This window comes from Hippopotamus amphibius, chromosome 2, assembly GCF_030028045.1.
Source record: "Hippopotamus amphibius kiboko isolate mHipAmp2 chromosome 2, mHipAmp2.hap2, whole genome shotgun sequence".
NCBI classification, from domain to species: Eukaryota; Metazoa; Chordata; class Mammalia; order Artiodactyla; family Hippopotamidae; genus Hippopotamus; species Hippopotamus amphibius.
In genome coordinates this window covers 66,153,648-66,179,716 of record NC_080187.1, presented here as the reverse complement: position 1 = coordinate 66,179,716, position 26,069 = coordinate 66,153,648, and the positions used below count along the sequence as shown (strand labels likewise).

General features: G+C 38.3%; 1 protein-coding gene across 5 annotated transcripts in view; it reads right to left on the bottom strand.

Annotated features, from left to right (window-relative positions):
* FANCC (FA complementation group C) overlaps nt 1-24,239 on the bottom strand; it is a 243,686-nt gene extending 219,447 nt beyond the window's left edge. For all 5 annotated transcript variants that reach the window (XM_057720388.1, XM_057720390.1, XM_057720389.1 and 2 more), the window contains exon 1: nt 24,083-24,239. The gene's annotated coding sequence lies outside the window, so the exon portion shown is untranslated. The remainder of the gene's footprint in view (nt 1-24,082) is intronic.
* Nucleotides 24,240-26,069: the final 1,830 nt, after the last annotated feature.

Sequence of the window (26,069 nt, the reverse complement as noted above, 5' to 3'; positions counted from 1 at the left end):
AAAGACAAGGGAGGATGAGAAGAACAAACACAGCACCACTGTGGGTTCTTTCTACACACAGGGAAAAGCAAACATCTGGAATTATTTCGTGCCAAATGCCACCAAATTTAAGACTTTGTTTCTCTCTTGCAATTATTTCTTAGTGACACCATACAAAGAAAAAGTAGACCTAGAGGCTAAAATGGAGGAGAGTGGTTAAAGCGGGTATAACAATAACCCCTACACACACACAAACACACACATACACTTTCAAAGTAACACAGCAGTTAACTGCACAAAGACTATTCCTGACTGACTTGGAGAGATGTTCACCCTAAACTCTAAGGTGAGAGGAAGCTGTAGACAAATATGTATAATAATACGATAACATTTTTGTAATATGCCTGTACAGGCACAGGAAATGTCTTTAAATTATTCCAAAATAAGTGCTGGTATTATGAGTGATTTTTACCTCTTTTTCATTTTTCCTGCATTTTTTCAATCTAAGTATTGATAAAATAGAAATAACAACCCCTTAAAATAAAAGAAAAAATATCCCATCCCAGGGCATTCAGTCTTTACCTTGAACTAAATGTGTATTCAATCTACAAAGAACCCCTTTCACATAGAACTGAGCTTTGAGAGAACTGCTCCCACCCAGTGGAGAGGGGGGGCCACAGGCCAAGTGCAGCTGCATTATGGTGGAAAAAACACAAGCTGTGAAGACCAATGGAAAGACTTGAATCCAGCATCTCTATTCACTAGTTCAGTGACCCAGGGCAAATTACATGAAATATCTTCACTTGGCTTCAGGAGTGTAATAATACATACCTCACAGAGTTGTTTTAAGGATTACCAAGACCATTTCCCATATATGACGACACAGACTGGTGGGCTAGGTACCATGGAGACTATGACCCTTCTGAACAATGTTATACCGTTAATCATCTCAAGAAACAATCTGTTCTGAATAATGCCAGATTGTCTGCCACTTTTACTGACCTCCCCTCAGTCTATGATTCCTCAGACTAATTAGTGCTCAGCAGAGCAACCTGGTTACTGATGCTTCGTTCTAAAGCATCTGCATGTACTACCTCCAGGAGAGAGCAGAGAAAACATGCAGCACAGTAAAACAGGGAAGCAGGTGTCAGAGAACAAAGGCATGTTTATCCAAGTTCTTTGCCCGATGACTATATAAGCATGCCCAGTACAAGTGGAAAATAGTTCTTCTAGAGGCACATACTGCAGAAGCAAGACCAAATGAATAGCTTGATAATTACAGATATTGTTATAGAGTCAGCTTGACATGTTATACTTTAACAGAACTTGCATTTGGTGATTGTAATTGGTGTTCATTACTTAGTGTTATAATTTAAAAACTTCAAAGTAATTGGTGTTCATTACTTAGTGTTATAATTGGTGTTCATTACTTAGTGTTATAATTTAAAAACTTCAAAGATGCCCACCAAAAACTTTAGTATTCATAAGTATGCCTTGAACCTGTGGAATTTTGGAACCATTCAGACAGGAAATAAATACCAAGAGGTTTGAGGCAACTATCTAGAAAAGTGCTGCTGAAAAACTTTCTGCAATGATGGAAAATTTTTCTCTGTATTTACGGTATCTAATACTACAGCCACTAGCCACATGGGACTACTGAATACATAAAATGTGGCTAAGTGCACCTGAGGAACTTAATTTTTAATTTTATTTAATTTTAACTAATTTAAATTGTATCATGAAATATGGCTATTGTCTATAGTACTGGATGGCACAGATCTAGAACACTGGGTTAATGACGTGTGCTAACTCAAAAAAGGTGGCATGTGGATGAGTTAGCAAAGTTTAAAAACTAACAGACAAGAAGAGAAACAAACAAAACACACACACAAACAACAACAGCAACAAAAACCCGAGCACCATGTTAATATTCTCTTGCTTCACATAGGATTCACCTTGATAAAGCTGGGGTGCTACTTTGATCTCAACCTGTCTTAGCTCAGGCTGCCACAAGAAAAAGCCATACATGTACTGGGTGGCTTAAACAACACAAATTTATCTTCTAACAGTGCTGGAAACTGAACAGCCAAAGATCAAGGTTCTGCACAGTTCGGTTCCTGGTGAGATTCTCTTCCTAGCTTGTAGATGGCCATCATCTCTCTGTGTGCTCACAGGACCTCTTCTTTGGTGTGTTCAGGGAAAGAGATCTCTTTTCCTCTTGTTATAACGCCACCAAACCTATCAGGTTAGGACTCCATCCTTACTTGATTAAACCTTAATTATCTCTCTAAAGGCCCTATGTCCAAATACAGTCACACTGCGGGTTAAGACTTCAACTTATGAATCTGGGGAGCGGCAAAATTCAAATTTCAGCACAACCTTTCACGCTCCCATAACTAACTTTTTTATCATGAGTTCCAATATTCCATGAGCCATATTTCTTGCCCTTAATTCATAATCTTCTAGAGGCTTAGTTTTCTGCCTTTTCTTAACCACACTACCAGTTTACACCTGAGTAAGGCTTTAACCTTGCTATCAGACAACTTTAAAATTCATTGAGATTAAAACTCACCTTTGGCCCTCAAAAATGACATCTTACCTCTTAAACTGATTACGCAGAAAAGAGTTAACATAGCAGGCCTGAGACTTCTCTCCTTAGAAAGAACTGCTTGTAAGGTTGGCCCCTGACTAGAGTCTGGGAACTTGGATACTGGAAGAGTTCCCACCTCCCTAACTGCTAAGAGGGACTCTCTGCCCAAACTGTACAAACAATGTGATTGATGCTGAACATGTGCTTTCCTTCTGAGGGTCTGGAATTTTGGTACTTGCTAGACAGAGGATGACTATGTGACCAGCCCCCAAAATAAACCTTAGGCATTGAATCTCTAATGAGCTTCCCTGATGGATGACATTTCACATGTGTTGTCACAATTCTGTTAGAGGAGTTATTTGTGTCTTGTGTGACTCCACAAGGAAAAGACTCTTAGAAGCTTCTGTATGGTTTCCTCCAGACTTCGTCCCATGCACCTTTTCCCTTTGTTGATTTTCCTCTGTGTTCTTTTCCTGTAATAAATCATAACCATGAGGACAACTATATGCTGAATTCTGTGAGTTTTCCTAGTGAATCATCAGATCTGGAGGTTGTCTTGAGCACCACCAACATATCAAACCACAAACATTTTTATACTAAAATAAAAAAAAAAAAAACCTGCCCCCTATCTCTAGAGAACATTCACAGAAGCATTAATTCTGGAGGTCAAACTCTAAATACAGGAGTGCCAAAGAAAATGAAGGGAAGGATACAATCAACAAAACTTTTTTTAGAACTAAAAGACAAGCATTTCCAGATTGGAAGGGCTGACAAGTGCCCAACACAATGGATGAAAAGATCCACACTATAGTACATCATCATGAAATTATAAAAACACTGGAAGGCAGAAGGAAATGGAACAATGCCTTCACAATTCTGAAGGAAAATTATTTCCAACCTGGAATTCTACATCCAGACACACTATCAATCAAGTATGACTAACACAATGACACACTCAACAGTCAGTGACCAAAAATAATTTACCTCCCACACACCATTTTAAGAAGAAACTAGAGGATGTGTTCTATCAAAAGCAGGGAGTAAACCAAGAAAGAAGATACAGTCAAGAGAAGATATAATACCAGCAAAAGGACTGAAGAATGAATGATAATGAAGGAAAATCCTAGGATGGTTGCAAAGAATTTTTTAAACAAGAAAGGAAGGGGCTATTTATATCTGCCCAGATTTCCATCTCAAAATATAGAAGTTTATGTAAATACCAAAAGAGGTAAAAGAAACCTCCACATACTCTTAAATTAAAAGAAGGAGGGGACTTCCTAGGTGGCACAGTGGTTAAGAATCTGCCTGCCAATGCAGGGGACACGAGTTCAATCCTTGCCCCAGGAAGATACCACATGATATGGAGCCACTAAGTCCGTGAGCCGCAACTATTGAGCCCATGTGCTGCAACTACTGAAGCCCATGCACCTAGAGCCGGTGCTCTGAAACAAGAGAAGCCACCGCAATGAGGACCCTGCGCACCACAATGAAGAGTAGCCCCCACTTGCTGCAACTAGAGAAAGCCCATGTGCAGCAATGAAAACCCAACACAGCTAATAAATAAATAAATAAATAAATGTAATAAAAAAAAATAAAGGAGGAAGGAAAGAAAGAAGAAGGAGGCAAAAGCAACAGCAGCAGTCATTGTGATATACCAATCTTTTATATTGATAGAAATATCCAAAGCTCTTCTGAATAAGGGATTACCAAATCAGCTATATGCTTTTATAATTACTAACTTTAGGTTACAACACGGTACCTGGCAATGGTTGGCAATTCTCCTAATCAAAAAAATATGTTCAACAGAAGTTAAAGAACAAATGTAGTAAACGAGAGATTCCACTGGCCTCTTCTGATAAATGTTGCCTCTTTATATTCAAGGACTAGAGATAGTTTATCAACAGTCCATATAACGACTCTATTACCCAATTTAAAGGCTCCCTCAAAACTCAAGTTAAGACATTCAGTAAAGACAAATGAATTTTAAAATCTGGTCAACAATAAACAAGCAAACAAAACCAAAACAACCATCTGCCTCCTTCCCACCCATCCTGCCACCCAAAGAGCCTCCAGTGGACCCTAATACACTCTTAAATTTGACCCTTATATACTCAGAATTCATACAAGATTTCATAGGAAATCAGAGCACAGAGCGTAACTCTAAAAAATATTATATTGCTGAACTGATACTTAACCAGTCATACCACTAAGTGGAAAATGAGGAGGAAAACAAATTAGAGTGGTGCAGATTTTGAATGCTTGTCACACCCTGGTCTAGCTAAAAGACAAAACCACAAGAATCATGCTTAGAATCATTTAAATAAAATTATTTCCTTAAATACAGCATTCTAAAATGTCAAACTAATACAATCCTAAAATATCAATTATTTTTAGTGTCTTTATTTTTTAATTGACCAGTGCAATTGGAAACAAATGCAAACAGCTAATTTTTGCCAAATTTAATTCTAACAAACTCATTTAAATTAAAAGACCATAATGAAAGGATAAAAATATTTATAACATATTTTTGCATTCCTATAATTCAAAAGTAACAGGATCAACTTTTTTCAGGCTGCGAATAAACATGCCGTACTTTAGGCTAAAAGCATATTTTATCCCAAAATTAGGAGTGAAAATGAAGCTCAAAAGAAATGACTTCCCAATCTTGAATGCAGTGGCATTAATATTAATGATAATCCCACTTATTTCAAAGGCATGTCCCAGAGTGTTTATATTATGAAAAATGGGTCTGGAATGTCATCTTCAGTAAATCTTAAATTGTTTAATCTGAGGTTTTGCTAGATTTGTAACAGCTGCAGTTGTGTTTACAACTATAATTTACAGCATGGCACTCTTTTACACATTTTTTTGGATATGGTTGGTGCAAACATGTTGTACTGATCAATGGAAATGAGTCTGGTATCCCTCTATAGCTACAAATTTAGTCAGAATATAGTTTTGTTTTGGATTAACATTGTAAAACAAATGCATCATGGACCTTCAGAAGTTTTATGGTATTGGTTAGAGAAGGAAAGGACAAAAACTTCCATTCATATACAAACATTTGGAAAATGACTCAATTTGTGTTTGTGGAATTCAAATTTTGTTTGGGGAAAAGATATGCATATCAAATACACTGTGGGTCTAATTTGTTTGCTGGCATTCACTGAGGTTCTCGGGGCACATTACCAAGCAGAAACTGGTTAGGCAGTATTCACAAATTACATTTCTTCTAATGCCTCTATTTACACAGTAGAAAGATGCAACAAAAAAGCCTGCCAAAGACTTGCTTAAGAATGCTTCAGCAGGAAGCATCAGCAACCCTAGATGTAGAGTTGCTGGTACAATGAAAAGAGCACCAGACAAGAGTTAGTTTCTCAGGGTAGCACTCAACAGCTTTGCCACTAACCTCATTTTCCTCCTCTGTAAACATTTCGAAGAGAAGTTATTATTGAAGGTGAATGTTTTCTGCTAAAATCAGTTGAGTCTGGGTAACCAGAAATGCTTAGCTCTTTTAGTAACTGAAAAGGTTATCATGCCATAGAATTAAGACACATGTAAAAGTTGCACAATAGAAGTAACCCCAGCAGTTCCCCAGCAGCTATCTTCTTTTGGGTAATCTCTCGGGAACCCCTAATCCTGGTCCAAATTAAGTTTTTGGAAAAGGCTCCACTCCATTTTCCTTTTTGTTTTAATACTTGTCTTACCTTGGCACATATGGTTACTGTAAGAATAACATACAATCTATATAAAAATAATTTGGAAAGTATGAAACACATAAATGTAGGGCTTATGATCAAGGTAATGTCAGAAATGAACCAAGACCCAAAAGTAGTGAAGAGAAAAAAAAAAAAAAAGCTTATAAAATCAGTGAACTTTAAAAAAAAAAATCAATAGAATAAAAGCTCTGATTTCTAAAGGATATATGATATATTATGGTTCAGGATGATAATAATAAGCTTTTTTCTACAAGTATGAAACTTTGAACTCACCAGAGAACATAGATTACTACAGTAAATTCCCCAGTAAGTATGATAAATTTGTTCTGAACTACTCATTTTGTTTTCTAAGTGTTAGTTTGGCATTTCAAAATGATTCAAAAGTTAGTAAATCACTTTAGACAAAGGTCATAAATTCAAATGTCCACAATAGGTTAAATAAAATGAGTAAAGCAATCAGATGGGCTTGAGGCAACTAGAAGACAAAGCACTATCCAAAGAAGATAGCCTGAACTTAGCTCCTGCCAGGTGCTGCCAAAAAAGAAGTCAGGTTTAGTGTTGCCAGACTGCTTTTCATCTCAAAGATAAACTGAAAATATGGATTTTTAAAGGTAAAATAACTTAGTATTTAAACATAGGTAAACAATTCAAAAATCTTAAAACAAATATCTGCAAAGCATATCTGGTCTCAGTTTTATCATCTCTACCATGTTTATTCTATATAGATCTATTTAAAATACCATTACAAGGTTGAGAAGAACTTTGGTGACATCTTTTTAATGCTTCAATTATACTATGATTCATGTTAATGTATTCGACAGTTTGTTTTCTCCTTTGAAAATTATTACCTGAACTTCATCAAGTAAGAGAAGTCATCTGGCCAATCACAAATGGAAGACAGTAAACAATTCTTCTCTTACCAAATACCCAAGTATGCCACAACACCCTCTCCCCCAATCCATCCTGGAAGGTAACCTCAGCTAGAATAAGAATCAAGTCTCTTTTGTCCACTATTATATCCCCAGCACCTAGCACAGTACCTAACTCATAAAAGTTGTGTGTGACAGAGTTTAACAGAGCTCCTCACATCTGGGGCAAATGAATATTTCCCAGCTCCTTGGTAGTTAGGCTGGCCATATGACTAAGTTCTGGCCAAAGGAATGACAATATAAATGATGTACACTACTTCCAGGCCTGGCCTCTAAAGCACCCTGTGCTGTCTTCTAACTTCTCCCTTAGTACACGAGGCTGGAAGTAAAGGACTAAGTCAATGCCGCTAGAAAATGGAAGGAACCCAGAGAAACTGGGAAATCTGCAGAAAATCTGTACCATGGAAATATGCACAAAAGAGACATCTGACATACAGGGGCCTGTGACACCAGCAAAAATTAGCACTTGTATTACGTTAACCACTGAGATCTAGGATTTTGTTACCACAACTAGTATTTACTTTGACTAATACTGTGTTCAATATTTGTTAAATGAATGCCTAAATAAATAAATAAATGCCTCAGCCAAGTAAGAGTCTAGGCATCAAAACTGCAAAGATTCCTGTCCCTCTGAGTTGGCTGACAAATGCTAACGTAATGATCTTTAACCTCATTACAGACATTATGCTCTGGATTTCAAAACATAGCAGATTGTGGAAAACAATCATAAAATTAGCACGAAGGCAGTCAAAACAGTTAAATGAGAATAAAATCTCCAAGAACTTATGTGTACCTCAATAGAGATGGAAAAAACATGTGATAAAAATTAATATCCATTTGCGATTTTAAAAATCTCATCAAACTAGGAATAGAGAATAGGAGGTGTCTCATCAGAGGCACTCTATTACAAAATCACTTGAGGGGATGATGGGGTAAGTTGCTGGCGACTGGGTGCTGCTGGCCACAGTGCACCACAGGACCGGGCACTAGAGAAGCCACACACGCCCAGGAGCTGGTTGCTGATGTTTGAGGAGCAGCACATGCCAGGAGCCTGCTAGAGGAGCTGCAAGTCTCAAGAGCCAGGCAGAAGCAGAGTTGTATTCTGGAGGAACCACTCAAGCTACAGGAGCTGAGCACTAGGGAAGTCATGTGGGCAGCGGGGGATAGAAGTACTTGTACTGACAGTACATAAGATATCACACTGGTCTACTACTTGAATAACATTATGCTCATAGGATCTGATGAACAGGAAACAGCAAGTACTTTAGATGCCTTATTAACATACACCAATAAGTAGATGAGAGGCAAACCCACAAAACTTAATGGGTCCCCCACTTTAGTGAAATAAATGGGTTTAACAGTTTGAAGCAGAAGCTAGCAAACTTCTTCTATAAAGGTCCTCATAGTATATTTTAGGCTTTAGGGATTCTGTCAGACATTCTTCATTTTTTTTTTTCAAACACTTAAAAATATAAAAAACGTTCTTAGCTCACAGGTCACACAAAAATAGGGAGCAGGCCGAATCAGACCCACAGGTCACAGTTTGTTGATTCTTGATCTGGAGCGTGTTTATATATCCTCTACAAGGTGAAATATAAGCTGCTCCACCTTGCACCACCTACCATGAAAAGAGCACAATGGTGGGGTAATTCTTTTGAATTCTGAAGGCAACATATATCACATTCACATGTACTATTTTGACCCATCTATAGAGTCATGGGTAAAGCTGCCTGCTTTGAGTGGGATCAGAGCAAGAGAAGGCTCTGAAGCCCGGATCCTTCTGGAATAAAGGTTTGTTCATTTACCAGGCCAAAAACTCCAACCATCTAAGGCTCTGGCTGAGGGCAAAGGAAATATGGAATGAGTTGTGAAAAGAAATCATAGATATCAATTATTGCCTTGTGGTCAACTAGAAGAACAAAAATTATAATAGTTTTTCGCATTTTCTATTTGCTTATTATGTGTTTGTGTGTGTGTGTGTATATACACACTCACACGTACATATGTTGGCAAATTTTCTTCTCTATCCTTCTTATTTTTATTTTATGTACAAGTTGTTAGAAGTTAGCTTTACAATTTTGTCTTTAAGCAACAAAATATTCAGTGGGACCATGCCTGATTTTTTTATTTATTTATTTATTTATTTTATTGGCTGTGTTGGGGTCTTTTTTTGCTGTGCGCCAGCTTTCTTTAGTTGCGTTAAGTGGGGGCTACTCTTCATTGTGGTGCGTGGGCTGCTCATTGCCGTGGCTTCTCTTGCTGCGGAGCACGGGCTCTAGGCACATGGGCTTCAGTAGTTGCAGCACATGGGCTCAATAGTTGTGACTCATGAGCTCTAAAGCACAGGCTCAACAGTTGTGGCGCACGGGCTTAGTTGCTCCGCGGCACATGGGATCTTCCTGCAGCAGGGATCGAACCCATGTCCCCTGCATTGGCAGGCAGATTCTTAACCACTGTGCCACCTAGGAAGCCCACCATGCCTGATTTTGAAAAGTAATATAGTAAGCAATTAATACAGTGACTCTTAGGATTATGAATTTGCTCATCTGGGGAAAGAATAAAATTTATTCATTTGTAAGGATAGCTTCATCTTGTCTGGTAGAAATACAGCTGTTTTGTTGTTATACAGCCAAAAATATAGGCCTTAATCAATTTTAAAAACACATGTTCTGACCACAATGGACTTAAATTTAGAAATCAATAACAAAAATGTATGAAATCCTAAAATACCTGGAAATTAAGCCCACACTTTTAAATAACCAATGGGTCAAAAAAGAAATCACAAAGGAAATTAGAAAATCTCTTGAACTAAAGAAAAAAACACAACATATCAAAATTTAGGAGATGCAGCCTAAGCAGTGCTTAAAGAGAAATTTGTAACTGAATGGTTGTATTGAAAAAGAATAAAGGTCTCAAATTAGTAACTTAAGCTTCTACCTTAAGAAACTAGAAAAAGAACAGCAAACTAAACCTAAAGCAAGCAGAAGGAAAGAAATAATAAAGATTAGAGTGGAAATCAATAAAACAGAAAACAGAAAAACAACAGGTAAACTCAATGAAACAAAAAGTTGGTATTTGAGAAGATCAAAACCAATAAACCTTTAGCTACACTGAGCAAGAAAAAAGAGAAAAGATACAAATTACCCAAATCAGAAATGAAACAGGGGTCATTATTGACTCTATAGACATAAAAAGGATTTGAAGAAAAAAACTGAACCAGTTTTATGACAGCAAATTACAAAACTTAGATAACTGAAAAAAAAAAAATCCTAGAGAGAAACAATTCACCAGAACTTCTTCAAGAAGAAAGAGAAAATCAAAATTGACCTGTAATACATAAAGAAACTGAACGTGTCATTTAAATTTTTCCCATAAAGAAAAATCCAGGAACAGAGAACTTCATGGGAGAATTCTATCAAATATTTAAAGAAAAAACAATACTAATCCTTCACAAACTCTTTCAGAAAATATAAGAGGAGAGAACACTTCCAAACTCATATTGAAATGCCAGAATTACCATAAGACCAAAGACATACAGAGACAGCACAAGAAAATTACCTGCCACTATTCCTCAAGAACACAGACATAAATAGCCAAAACAAAACATTACTAAACCAAATCCAGCAATATATAAAAAGAATTATAGGACTTCCTGGGTGGTACAGTGGTTAAGAATATGCCTACCAATGCAGAAGACATGGGTTCGATCCCTGACCCCGGAAGATACCACATGTCACGGAGCAACTAAGCCCATGTGTGACACACTATTGAGCCTGCGCTCTAGAGCCCATGAGCCACAACTATTGAGCCCATGTGCTGCAACTACTAAAGCCCATGTGCCTAGAGCCTGTGCTCCACAACAAGAGAAGCCACCACAATGAGGAACCCATGCATCACAATGAAGAGTAGCTCCCACTCACTGCAACTAGAGAAAGCCCGTATGCAGTAATGAAGACCCAACACAGCCAATAAAACATAAATAAATAAATAAATAAATAAATAAATAAATAAATAAATAATAAAAATAAATAAAAAGAATTATATACCATGACCAAGTGGGATTTATCCTAGGAATGCAAAGTTAGCATAACATTAAAAAATCAATTAATGTAGTAAGTTATATGAATAGAAGAAAGAAAGAAAACCACACCACTATCTCAACAGATGCAAAAAAACATGTGACAAAACCCAACATTTATTCATGATAAGAGCTCTCAATAATCTAGGAACAGAAGGAAAGTTCCTCAACCTGATGAAGGGTATTTCTGAAAAGATTACAGTGCTACCATCATTCTTATTGATAAAAGCATAATACGGAAGAACAAATATGACTCCATATTAGATCTATTTCTTTTGCTTTAACCTTTATATTCTATTGCTTTTGATTTAAGTTAAGAATGTTCTCTATAGCCTTAAATATACAGGATCACTTATTCTCAATGCTCTGACCTTTAAGAATCCATTCATATAGAGATAAAAAGTTGCAGAACAGGGAATAACATTCGTCTTTTTTACACACTGTGACCTGACCTCTGTGGACAGCTGCAAGAGAAAAAAATTCCTGCACCAAGATGTCTGCAATAACCAACCTCACCCCTTCCTCACCTTGCCTCTAAAAATGCTTTTGCTGAAACCCTTCAGAGAGTTTAGGGGGCATAAGCCATGGCCCTGCAATAAACCTCTCTCTCCACCAAACTCCAATGTTTTTGGTATTGTTTGGCCTTGCTGCGCAGCAGGCACACAAACTTGCATTCAGTAACGAAAGATTAAATGCTCTCACCCTAAGATCGGGAAAAAGAATGCCCACTCTCCTCACTTCTGTTCAGCAATGTATTGGAGATTCTAGGCAGAAAAGGAAGGAAGGAAGGAAGGGAGGGAGGGAAGGAGGGAGGGAGGAAGGGAGGAAGGCAGGCAGGCAGGCAGGCAGGCAGGCAGGCATCCAGGTACAAAGAAATAAAACTGACTGTATTCACAGATGACATGATACTTGTACGTAGAAAATTCTAAGGAATTCACAAAAAAACCTGCTTAAAGTAACAGACAAGTAAGGTTGCAGGATACAAGGTAAATATACAAAAATCAATTGTATTTTTACATACTGGCAATGAACAATCCAAAAATGAAATGTGAAAAATGATTTTACTCAAAATAGCACAAAAAAAATGAAGTACTTCAAAATAAAATTAACAAAAGAAGGGCAAGGCTTGTACAATGAAAATTACAAAACACTGCTAAGAGAAATTAAATACCTTAAAAAACAGAAAGACATTCCATGTTCATGTTAAGAAGGCAATAGCAATTCTGCCTCAAACAGATCTACACATTCTGTGCAATTTCTATCAAAATCCATCACAGTAGGCTTTTTGCAAAAAACGACAAGCTGACACTAAAATTTATATGGAAATATAAAGAAACAAGAATAGCCAAAATAATTTTGAAAAAGAAGAAAAACATCAGAAGGCTTATACTAACAAATTATAAAATTTACTACAAAGATACCATATAATCAAGACAGTGTGATGCTGGTATAAGAAGAGGCATAAAGATCATTCAACAGAAATGAGTCTAGAAATAATTTACAGTCACTTGATTTTTGACACAGGTGCCAAGGTGATTAAATGCGGAAAGGATCTTTTTTTTCCTCAACAAATAGTGCTAGAACAACTGGATATTCATATACCAAAAAAAAGATGAATTTGGACTCATATCTCATACCATACACAAAAGTTAAGAGAAACTAATCATAAACTTAAAGTGTGATCCAAAAAAACCCTGATAAACTGGACTTCCTCAAAATAAAAACTTCTGTAGTTCAAAGGATACCAGGGAGGGCTTCCTGGGTGGCGCAGTGGTTAAGAATCCACCTGCGAACGCAGGGGACACGGGTTCGATCCCTGCTCCAGGAAGATCCCACATGCCGCGAAGCAACTAAGTCTGTGCGCCACAACTATTGAACCTGTGCTTTAGAGCCCATGAGCCACAACTATTGAGCCCATGTGCTGGAACTACTGAAGCTCACGTGCCTAGAGCCCATGCTCCGCAATAAGAGAAGCCACAGCAATGAGGAGCCTGTGCACCACAATGAAGAGTAGCCACCACTCACCGCAACTAAAGCCCGCACACAGCAAAAAAGAGCCAACACAGACAATAAAATAAATTAATTAATTTAAAAAAAAAAACAAAGGATACCAAAGAGATAATAAAAAGACAAGTAACAGCCTGGGTAAAAAAATATTTACTGAAATAATTTATAAAACATATATCTATAATGGGCATGTACTCAGAATACACAAAGAATGCTTACAGCCCAATAAGAAGGCAAACCCAATCCAAAAACTGGACAAAAGGTATCAGTAGACATTTCAAAGACAACACAGGAACAGTTAATAACCATATGAAAATATGTTCAACATCATTAGCCAATAGGGAAATGCAAATTAAAACCAATATGAAATACTATTTCACACTAAGACGGCTATAAAAAAAGACCCAATAACAAGTGAAGATACATAAAAATTGAAACCCTCATACACTGCTTGTGGGAATGTGATATGGTACAGCCATACTGGAGAACAGTTTGGCAGTTTCCTGAAAAGTTAAAACATGAATTTACTATACAACCCAGTAATTCCTTCACAAGTATCTATCCAAGAAAAATGAAAACATATGTCCACACAAAGACTTGCACGTGAATGCTCACAGCAGCATTATTCATAGCCAAAAAGTAAAAACAACTGAAATGTCCATCAACTGATGAATGGATAAACAAAATGTGGTATAATCATACAATGGTTATTCAACAATAAACAGGAATAAACTACTGATACATGCTACAACATGGATGAATCTCAAAAACATTACGCTAAATGAAGTCAGGCACAAGACAGCATTTATTTTATAATCCATTTATATGAAACATCCAAAAAGGCTAATCCACAGAGACAGAAAGCAAATCAATTGTTGCCTGAGGCTGAAAACCAGCACCAGGTTTGAGAACAAAACTTGCATGGGCAAATTTATTAAGGTGATGCAAACTTCTAAAACTGAATTGTGGTGATCACTGCACAAACCCAAAAATCTACTGAATTCACTAAAAATCACCTAATTATTTAGAAAATGAGGATGTAGTTTCCAAAAGGTGATTTCCTTAGGAATCCTGGCTTCTTGTAACTAAAGAAAGGTACCAGGAAGATTACATATGTTCCTATATTAAAGATCTTAACAGGGAAATGTTTTCTACACACCCAGTAGTGTTTACGAAGAGCCTAAGTAAGAGAATGGACCAAACAACTTTACAAAGTTTCTTCCAAAATCAGTCCAAAAAAAAGTTTGATATTTAGTATAAAATTTAAAATGCTGAAGATGTGCTTTGTTATCTAACTTTTTCTGATGAAATTTTAAAAGTTGTGCCTTCTCTACTTCTATTGCATTTTTATTAAAACACTGCAGAGTCAATGCATTTCCCCTATAGATGTTCTTTCATATTAAAAGGTCAGTCATTCAAGATCTATGAACAAAAACAGAGAATGTACATACCCCAGCCTAAAATAAAATTCAATAAATCCATTTAAGGGAGGGGGACCAAGACAGTAGAATAAGAGGATATAGAGCTGACCTGTCCCCACAAATACATCAAAAATACAGCTACGTATGGAACAATTCTCAAGGAAAACTAACCAGAAACTGGCAGAAGAAATCCTATAAAATCAAGGCTGTAATAAAAATACTCAAATAATTGGGCAGGACAGAAAGAAAAGTATCAGGTTGGGGACTAACAGGAAAAGGGAGACTGCATGAGCAGACACTTACTCTGGGGAGTGAATGGGTCGAGAGCAGACTCTTAACCTGGAGAGTGAGTGGGTCAAGAGCAGACACTTACCCTGGGGAGTGAGTGGGCCAAGCCGCAGACTGGGCATCCCAGTCCTGGGGACCTACGTGGAGGAGTCAAGCCCCCTTGGCTGCTTAGAGAACTGGTGAGACAGACAGAAAGACTGCAGAAGCCAAGACTCCACTAGTAAGAGGTGCATGGGTGCTGGCTCACCACCAGACAGGGAGGAGAGAGGTCAGCCCTAGCAGCTGCTCCCCTGCCACACTCCCCAGTCCACAGTGAGTGAAAACCCTGGCCCTTCTCACTCCATGCCACAGCTTGGCATGGGATCTAGGCTAGCCAGGACCTGAGGAAAGACTCGATCTAGGGACACAGGGAGATATGGGGGCCTAGGGTGTGGTCCAAGTGAGACAGCATTGGCCACTGTTAAGGCTTACTCAAAGAGCACCACAGAAGCAGCCCAGACTTCTGACAGCAGCACCACTGCTTCCCCCAACCACCACACCATGCTCCCTAGTCCCAGCTGAGTGAATGCTCTGGCCCTGCCCACTCCACGCCACACAACAACCTAGTACTAGGTCTGGGACAACCACAACAGGGGAAAAGATACACCGTGGGCTGCATCTGAGCAGAACTGCGGATGCCTACAAAGGCAGCACACCAGGTCTCTGTAAGCACACGAGTCCCATTTGCTTCAGTACTCCCCTCCTTTGGGGCAAAGGCCCCAGTGCAGGGAGAAGGAAAAACACACACTTAAAGGAAACAGAGCCAGCTTCAGTCCAACATTCAGGGCATCCTCTTCAGTAACTTGGGAGCAGACCTTGCCCCTTACAGGATGGCTACTGCCACTCAGCAAAGAGGAAGTCCCTGCACAGACTCTAGCCCCCCAATCACCAGCCACATCCTCTACCAAAGTAATAGCAGCCAGCGCACCCTGAGGAAAGACATGGCTGGCATCCACGTCAAATTCAGCCCTAATACCAGAGGCATTGGGCACATGCAATCTACACAGGAACACTCCCACATAAGAACACTCCTTCAAGACCACAAGGGGTAACTGTTTCACCTAAATTCAGAGACAGAGAAAGTTATGTAAGATAAAAAGCCAGAGAAACTACTCTCAATCAACCAGAGCAAGAGAAAACCCCTGGAAAAATAAATAATGAAAGAGATAATCAGCTTACCAGACAATACATTCAAAATGTTGGTGATAAAAATGCTAACTGAATTAGGAAAGAGAATTTACCTCAGTACATATCACTTAAACAAGGAACTAGAAAATATAAAGAAGACCCAATTGAAAATACATAATTCAATTTCTGAGATTAAAAAGCACTCTAGAAGCAATGAATAGCAGACTAAATGACACAGAAAAACACATAAGTGATCTGGAAGATAAAATAATAGAAATCACCCAATCAGAACAGCAAACAGAAAGACAAATGGAAAAAAAAGAAAAGGAAAGAAAGAAAAAGAGAGCAACATATGAGGTCTATGGGATAACATAAAACATGCCAACATTTGCATTATAAGGGGTTCCAGAAGAAGAGAGAGAGAAGGGGGTTGAAAATGTATTTAAAGAAATTACAGCTGAAAACTTCCAAAACTTAAAGAAAGAAACAGATATCATGTACAGGAAGCACAGAGGATCCCAAACAAGATGAGCCCAAACAGACTCACACCAAGACATATTATAATTAAAATGACAAAAGTTGAAGACAAAGAGAAAATTCCAAAGGCAGAAAAAGAAAAATTTAGTCATATACGAGGGAATCCTTATAAGACTATCAGCTGATTTCTCTGCAGAAACTTTGCAGGCCAGAAGGGAGAATATAGTCAAAGTACTGAAAGGAAAAAATCTGCAACCTATAATATTCTACCCAGCAATATTATCATTTAGAATGGAAGGAGAGATAAAGAACTCAGACAAGCAAAAACTAAAAGAATTCAGCAATGCTAACTAAACCTCCCTTAAAGAAATGTTGAATGGTCTTCTCTAGGTCGAAGAGCAGTAAGAATCTATAGGAAAGGAAAAATCCCAACAGGAAATACAAATATATAGTAAGGATTGAAGAGCACTTAAATAAGCCAGTACATAGATTAGAAAACAAACAAAAAATTGTAAAAGCAACTACAATAAACAGCAAGGAGCTAAGCATGAAGACATAAAACATGACATCAAAAACACAAAATGTGGGGGAGGGGAGTAACAAATGTAGACCTTTCAGAATATGTTTAAATTTAAATGACTATCAGTTTAAAGCAAGTAGATGTAATTATGGGTCAACATTTATGAACTCCACGGTAACCACAAATCAAAAACCTATGATAGATACACAAAAACCAAAAGAAAGGAACCCAAGCACAGGGGAAAAGAAAATCAAAACACAATGGGAGAAACAAAAAGAAGAAATGAAGGAAGGAGAATTACCAGTTTTTGTAAACTGGTCAACAAGAAATAAAATGGCAATAGGTACATATCTATCAATAATTACTTTACGTGTCAACTGGACTAAATGCTCCAATCAAATGACATAAGGTGGCTGATTGGATGAAAAAAACAAGACCCATCTATATGCTGCTTACAAGAGACTCACCTCAGAGTCACACACAGACTGAAAGTGAGGGGATGGAAAAAGATACTTCACGCAAACAGAAACAACAAGAAAGTGAGGGTAGCAATACTCATATCAGACAAAATACTAGACTCTAAAACAAAGGCTATAATGAAAGACAAAGAAGAGTATTATATATCCCTCCTGCACTCTTGGTGGGAATGTAAATTGGTACAGCCACGATGGAGAACAGTATGGAGGCTCCTTAAAAAAACTAAAAATAGAGCTACCATATGACCCACCAATCCCACTCCTGGGCATATACCCAGAGAACATCATAATTTGAAATGATGCATGCACCCCAATGTTCACTGCACCACTATTTACATTAGCCAGGACATGGAAGCAACCTAAATGTCCATTAACAGAGGAATGGATAAACAAGATGTGGTACATATATACAATGGAATATTACTCAGCCATTAAAAAGGAATGTGGAACTTCCCTGTTGGTCCAATGGTTAAGACTCCTTGCTCCCAAAGCAGGGGGCCTGGGTTCTATCCCTGATCAAAGAACTAGATCCCATATGCCACAACTAAGAGCCCCTATGCCACAACTAATAAAAGATCCCACATGCCACAACAAATATCCCACATGCGGCACTGAAGATCCTGTGTGCCACAACTAAGAACCAGCATAGCTAAATAAATAAAATAAAATAAATAAAAAGGAACGAAATAATGACATTCGCAGCAACATGGATAGACCTAGAGATTGTCATATAGAGTGAAGTAAGTCAGAAAGAGATAGACAAATACTGTATAATAATGCTTATATGTGGAATCTAGAAAAATGGTTCAGATGAACTTATTTGCAAAGCAGAAATAGAGTCACAGATTAGAAAACAAACCTAGGGTTACCAAGGCGGGGAAGAAGGGGTGGGATGAATTGGGAGATTGGAACTGACACATATATACTACTAAAATAGATAACTAATGAAAACCTACTGTACAGCACAGGGAACTCTACTCAATGCTCTGTGGTAACCTAAATGGGCAGGAAATCCAAAAAAGAGGGGATATATGTATATGTATAACTAATTCATTTTCCTGCACAGCAGAAACTAACACAACACTGTAAAGCAACTATACTCCAATTAAAAAAAAAATTGTTTTAAAAAGGGGCATTATATAATGATAAAAGGATCATTCCAAGAAGAGGATATTATACTTGTTAACATAAATGCACCCAATACAGTAGCACCTAAATGATCAAGTTTTATTTATTCCAGGGTCACAAGGATGACTCAACATACACAAATCAGTCAATATGATACACATATTAACAAAAGAAAAGACAAAAACCAAATGATCATCTCAATAAATGCAGAAAAAGCATTTGACAAAATGCAACATACATTCATGATAAAAACTCTCATCAAAATGAGTATGGAGGGAACATATCTCAACATAATAAAGGACGTTTACAACAAATCCATAACCAACATAATGCTCAACAGTGAAAAGTTGAAACCCTTCCTGCTAAATTCAGAAATAAGACAAAGATACCCACTCTTTTCACTTCTATTGGAAATCCTAGCCACAGCAATAAAACAAGAAAAAGAAATAAAAGGTATTTAAATTGGAAGGGAAGAGGTAAAACTATCACTATTTGCAGATGACATGATACTCTATATAGAGAGCCCTAAAGTTTCTACCTGTTGCATTTCTATACACTAATAATGATATATCAGAAAAAAAAGTAAAAAAAAAAATCCTACTTAAAATTGCATCAAAAAAAGAAAAAAACCACAAAACCCTATGAATAAACTTACCCAAAGAGATGAAAGACTTATATTCATACTCTGAAAATTATAAAATGAAAAACAACGATGAAGATGATTCAAAGAAATGGAAAGATACCCCATGCTCTTGGATTGGAAGACTTAACAGTATTAAAGTGGCCATACTATCCAAAGCAATCTACAGATTTAATGCAATCCCTATCAAAATACCCATGACATTTTTCACAGAACTAAAACAAATAGTCTTAAAATTTATACAGAAACATAAAGAACCCTGAATTGCCAAAGCAATCCTGAGGAAAAAGAACAAAGCTGGAGGTATAATCCCCTCAGACTTCAGACTATACTACAAAACTACAATAATCAAAACAGCATGGTATTGTCACAAAAACAGACACATAAATCAATGGAACAGAATACAGAGCCTGGAAACAAACCCACGCACCAATGGTCAATTACTCTATGACAAAGGATGCAAGAATATACAACAGAGAAAAGACAGTCTCTTCAACAAGTCATGCTGGGAAAACAGGACAAGCATATGTAAAACAATGAGATTAGAATATTCCCTCAAACCATATACAAAACTAAACTCAGAATGGTTTAAAGACCTAAATGTAAGACCTGAAACCATAAAATTCCTAAAAGAGAACATAGGTGGAACACATTTACATAAACTGTAGCAGTATTTTCTTGGATCAGTCTTTCGAGGCAAAAAATCAAAACCAAAAATAAACAAATGGGGCCTAATTAAACTTGAAAGCTGTTGCACCACAAAGGAAACCATCAACAAAACGAAAATAAATCCTACAGAATGGGAGAAAATACTTGCAAATGATGGAACCAACAAGGGGTTAATATCCTAAAGGTACAAAGAGCTCTTACCACTCAACATCAAAAGTCAAGTAACCCAATCAAAATATGGGCAGAAGACCTGAACAGACATCTTTCTAGAGAAGACATACAGATGGCTAACAGGCACATGAAAAGATGCTCAGCATCGCTAATTATTAGAGAAATGCAAATCAAAACCACAATGAGGTATCACCTCACATCTGTCAGAATTGCTATCATCAAAAAGTCTACAAATAACAAATGTTGCCAGGGATATGGAGAAAAAGGAACCCTCTTACATTGCTGGTGGAAATGTAAATTGGTGCAACCACTATGAAAAACAGTATGGAGGCTCCTTAAAAATATTAAAATAGAACTACCATATGATCCCTCCTGTGTATGTCTCTGGAAAAAAAATGAAAACACTAATTCGAAAACATACATGCACCCCAATGTTCACAGCAGCACTATTTACAATAGCTGAAATATGAAAGCAACCCAAGTGCCCATCAACAGACAACTGGATTAAGATGTGGAGTATATATACAATATACTATTACTCAGCCATAAAAAAGAATGAAATACTGCCATTTGCAGCAACATGGATGGACTTAGAGAATATTATGCTTAGTGAAATAAGAGAGAGACAGAGAAAGACAAGTACTGTATTGTATCACTTATATGTGGAATCTAAAAAATAATACAAATGAAGGTATATGCAATACAGAAACAGATGCACAGATACGGAAAACAAACTTGTGGTTACCAAAGGGGAGAGGAAAGGAGGAAGGGACAAACTAGGGGTATGGGATTAACAGATACAAACTACTATATATATAAATAGATAAGCAACAAGGATATACTGTATAGCACATGAAATTATACCCGTTATCTTGTAATAACCTACAATGGAGTATAATCTGCAAAAATACTGTATCACTATGCTGTACACCTGAAACTAACACAATCCTGTAAGTGGACTACACTTCATTTAAAAAGATAATAATAACCTAAATAGACATTTCCCCAAAGAAGACATACAGATGGCCAACAAACACAAGAAAAGATGCTCAACATCACTCATCATCAGAGAAATGCAAGTCAAAGCCACAATGAGGTATCACCTCACACCAATCAGAATGGCCATCATCACAAAATCTAGAAACAACAAATGTTGGAGAGGGTGTGGAGAAAAGAGAACTCTCCTGAACTGTTGGTGAGAATGTAAGTTGGTACAGCCACTATGGAAAATAGTTTGGAGGTTCCTTAAAAAACTAAAAATAGAACTACCATATGATCCATTAATCCCACTCCTGGGCATATACCCAGAGAAAACCATAATCCAAAAAGAAACAGGTACCATAATGTTTATTGCAGCACTATTTACAATAGCCAGGACATGGAAGCAACCTAAATGCCCATCAACAGATGAATGGATAAAGAAGATGTGGCATATATATACAATGGAATATTAGCCATAAAAAGGAATGAACTGGAGCAATATGTAATGAGGTGGATTGACCTAGAGTCTGTCATACACAGTGAAGTGAGCCAGAAAAACAAATATTGTATGCTAGCTCATATATACGGAATCTAAAAAAAAAAAAAAAAAAAAGGTACTGATGAACCCAATGACAGGACAAGAATAGGGATGCAGATGCAGAGAATGGACTGGAGGACACAGGGTTGGGGGGGCGGGGGGTGAAGGGGAAGCTGGGACAAAGTGAGAGAGTAGCACAGACATATATATACTACCAATTGTAAAATAGCTAGTGGGAAGTAGCTGTATAACAAAGGGAGATCAACTCGAGGATGGGTGATGCCTTAGAGGGCCGGGGGGTGTGGGGGGTAGTTGCAGGAGGGAGGGGATATGGGGATGTGTGTATAAATACAGCTGATTGACTTTGATGTACCTCATAAGCTGGTACAAGAGTGTAAAGCAATTATATTCCAATAAAGAGCTAAAAAAAAAAAAAGATAACAATAATCTATTTGGTGCTGATTTCCAGCCTGACTTGAGGCTCCACCACTACCAACCTGGAACTGCCACAAATGTGTAATTTCCTCGGCTGTCTCTGTGGCCTGGATAATCAATCCAACTTTCTATTGGCTAGGCTGGCCTCCCTGTAACTGGTTTTCATAAACACAAAATTTGTAGAATTGTTACTGGAACTACTTGCTGAAATATGGAACTGGTTAAAAGTACCACTTATTTTTAAATGTACATGCACAGTTTCACATACAAGCAGCAACACATCTTTCACATCCAGCTAATCAATCAAGTTAATGTTTCTTATTAGAGAACAGAACAAAAATTCAGATATTGCAATACAGAGCTTGTCTTTCTTTTCTGGAAATTTAGTAAATGTTTTCCAAGAAATCAAGAGGTACATGACTAAATAATGACAAGAATAAATTAAAATGTATAATATACCAACTTAGTTCAATTCTAAAGAAGCAGGATCTAACTTTGACTCTGGCGGAAAGAGGCGTTTGCTATAACTAGGAAAAGCAAATTCTTTTTTTTTTTTAATGAAGTCTTTCTTGCACACATATATGAGTAATGTATATGAGGGCTTTTTCCCCTGCAAATCTGGCACAGTACATTAGATTGAAACACCAATTTGATTTAAGTTTAATGGATAAAGTCACAATAAATATGTTTTTTTATCTAAGTTTATGAATAAATGATCTCAACACATGGTATGAATTCTATCATTTGCAACAACCTTTCCTTCTCTCTTGAGGGGAGTAATGAAAAAACTTCCTGAGCTGCACATCAATAAGGTAAGTGACATCCAGAAAGAAGTGAAGCTGGGTGGTCCAAAAGTGCCCTGCTCATCTGATAAATAAGTCAATCACATCTCAGTTAAGATGCAGTAAGTGGGACATGGGTCAGAATCAGGAGCCCGGGAGCTTTCCAACAGTTTCAGATTAGGACAAACGCAGGGGCACATACAGGTCTTTGCTGGAAAATTCCTCGGCCTTTCCACGACACTCTGGTCCCAAATTTCTGATGTTTCAAAAACTCCAAATCTTGTTCCCCCTCCCGACTTTTCTAGCTCATACAACATGACCACAGACGGTTCATGGTTATAAACGCGCCCACGTGAAAAAAAATACGAAAAAAGCAAGCTAAACAAACACACGCCCGGAAACAACAAACAAAATTTAAAAGCTTTGGACTCTATTTGGCCTGTCATTGAAAAAAAAAAATGAGGTACTGGGAGACGATCGCCCATTAGAACCCTCCTGCCCTCCTAGGATGAAAAGCCCAGAGAGCAGGACCAGCAACCAGCCGGCCCCGGGCTCCTCTAATTGGGCCTCCCGCTCCCAGGGCCCTGGGGGCGAGGGGCGGTGCAGAGAGCATGCGGCCAGCTGTAAAGGGTGATTAATTTTAAAGGCGAGCTTTTCACAGTTTCCACGGATCGGGCGAAGAAATTCACCTTTGCTCCTGTCCTTTTAAGAAGACATAGCTGCCTCCGCTCAGTGAACACAAAAAAGCAAAACGCCAACCCCGCCCCGCTCCTACCGCTCTAGGGGGTTCCCTTTCTCTGGACCCCCTCTGTCGCCCCCCGCCCAGGCCTGCCCCGCCTCTGGCCCCGCCCCTCGCCTGAGGCCCCGCCCCCTGCGGGTTGGCGCCACCGCAAACCCCTACGCACTTCTCCCCAACCCCTGAACACGGCGGGAGACCTGCGCGCCCACCTAGAGCCCGGGAGCGCAGGGGGCGTTCTCGCGAGTCTACCCCCACCCCCACCCCAACCCACACCCCCAGGCTGATGTGTCGGCCAGACCCCCGAGGGGGGCAGCTGCCTTCTCTCTCGTTCTGCGGCCTCTCTCTTACCGGGTGGTCCGCGCCAGAGCTGCTTCAGCAGGTTGGTTGGTGGCGGAAAGGCTGCCACCGCCCGGTTCTGTGGCTTGAAATTTTGACTTTGCCTCGTACTGGCTTTTTGTTTTGTTTTGACTTTTTTGGAATTTTCCCGCGGTCGCTCGGCGGTGGAGCGGCGCGCGCACGTAGCCGCAGTGCACTCTGGGTCCCGGCCAGCGGCCTTGCGCCCCGGTGGTGTCGCGGGAAAATGCCGACGAATCTCTTGCTCGTGGGGCGGGGCGGGGCGGGACGCGGCGGGGCGGGGGCGGGGGCCCCGGCTCAGCCGGAAGTCGGCCCGGCGCGGCGCGGCGCGGCGCGCTCGTTGCGGAGGGGGCTGCTGAGGTTGCCTTAGTTGTCCCAGCTTCTGTGTTGGTGTTGCGGGCCACAGCTAGACCGCAGGAAGGGCCCGGAAGGGAAACACCCGGGTGTTTTAATCGATTGTTGCTTAATTATTTCAAGATTTGTTGAAAACGCAGAGAATTTTTAAAAGAAAAGTTGGGTCATTGCCAAGAAGGTATAATCTCTAAACAAGGCCTAGAATATGATTTTCTAGGTGGGGTCACACAAAAGAGGAATCTTTCTTGGGTTAATGTCCCTCATCGCCACCAGAATCAGTTTCATACAGTGTTTGATTGCGGTTCAGATCAGTTATACGCTGTTTTAAACCTAAGTGATTTAAATAAATAAATGGAAAACAGCACTTTTTATAACTTCCATTAATGTCATTAGTGTTAGTGTGTCTTGGTGGGTTTTCTGGGTTTTTTTTAATTCTTAAACTTACTAATATATGAAGGTTTTTCATAGATGTTTGTTGCAAAAAAATTTTTGAAGAAACTACCTAACCTTAAGCTTTTTTTAAAAAAATCAATGATTTATAATTATAAAACTACAACTTCACAGGTGCTTTCAAAAAACTTACTGTAAGGCAATTATGCACATAATAAAAATATTCAAACACCTACAGCCTTCTGTAATTACAGAATACCCACTTTACCAAGTAAGCACGTTACAGAATAAATTGAATTCAGAGATTAGATAACCTATTAAGGTTAGACAGCTTGTAAGTGAAGAAGTTAGTGTGTAGGGTAATGATGACGACGACGACAGCAAATTTTTTTTGATTAAAGGGAGATACGAAAGGAATCCGCCCTAGAATTTGAGACAAAATTGGCAGGATCTGTTAACTGTATCAAGGAATGAGATGTCAGATATATTCTCGAAACTATTCCCTGCCAGCTAAAGAGGTCTGTGCTTGTTTGATGTGTGCTTAGTTCAATGTGAGTAAATCCAAAGCAGAATTTGTGTAGAGAGATACATGCCTGAGTGATAGTCATCATGGCACCTTGGTCATGAGAAGAAAGTCGACTTTGTGGTGACAAATGTGAGCAAGTTTAAGTGTTGTGTTTACCAGCAAAGGAAGCAATTAAACCATGTATTTCTTTAGAGAAAATATTTGTTTTGTTACTCAGGTCCTCAAGTATTTGCTGAAAAATCATTCCTAGTGTTTGTAGTGTTAATAATTGAGGTCCTTCCATATTATAGTTTTATGTCTTTTTAATTCAGTGGTTAATTAAGAGTTACATGGCTCATTACAATATATGAAAGGACATCATATTTAAGCCTAATTTGGACCTAAATGGGTAGCATATATAGTATAAATTTCCAAATATAAATTTATGGGGATTTACAGACATTCATTTTACCTGGCATCCCTACATATAGAGCTGTCTTAATATTTTAGGCAATAATGAGATGATCACTCTATAAAATGCCTGAAAAGTTTCCTGAGAAAAGTACTTAGATATGAATCCTATTTTTAACTGCCTCATAAAGTTTGAGTATGTGTACTTCTAGAAACAATTTCGGTTACAGTATAGAGTCAAATCACACAAATAATATGACAAAAATGAAAAATGGCATATGTAGGTAAAAATTATTCCATCCTTAGACACAATTAGAATTA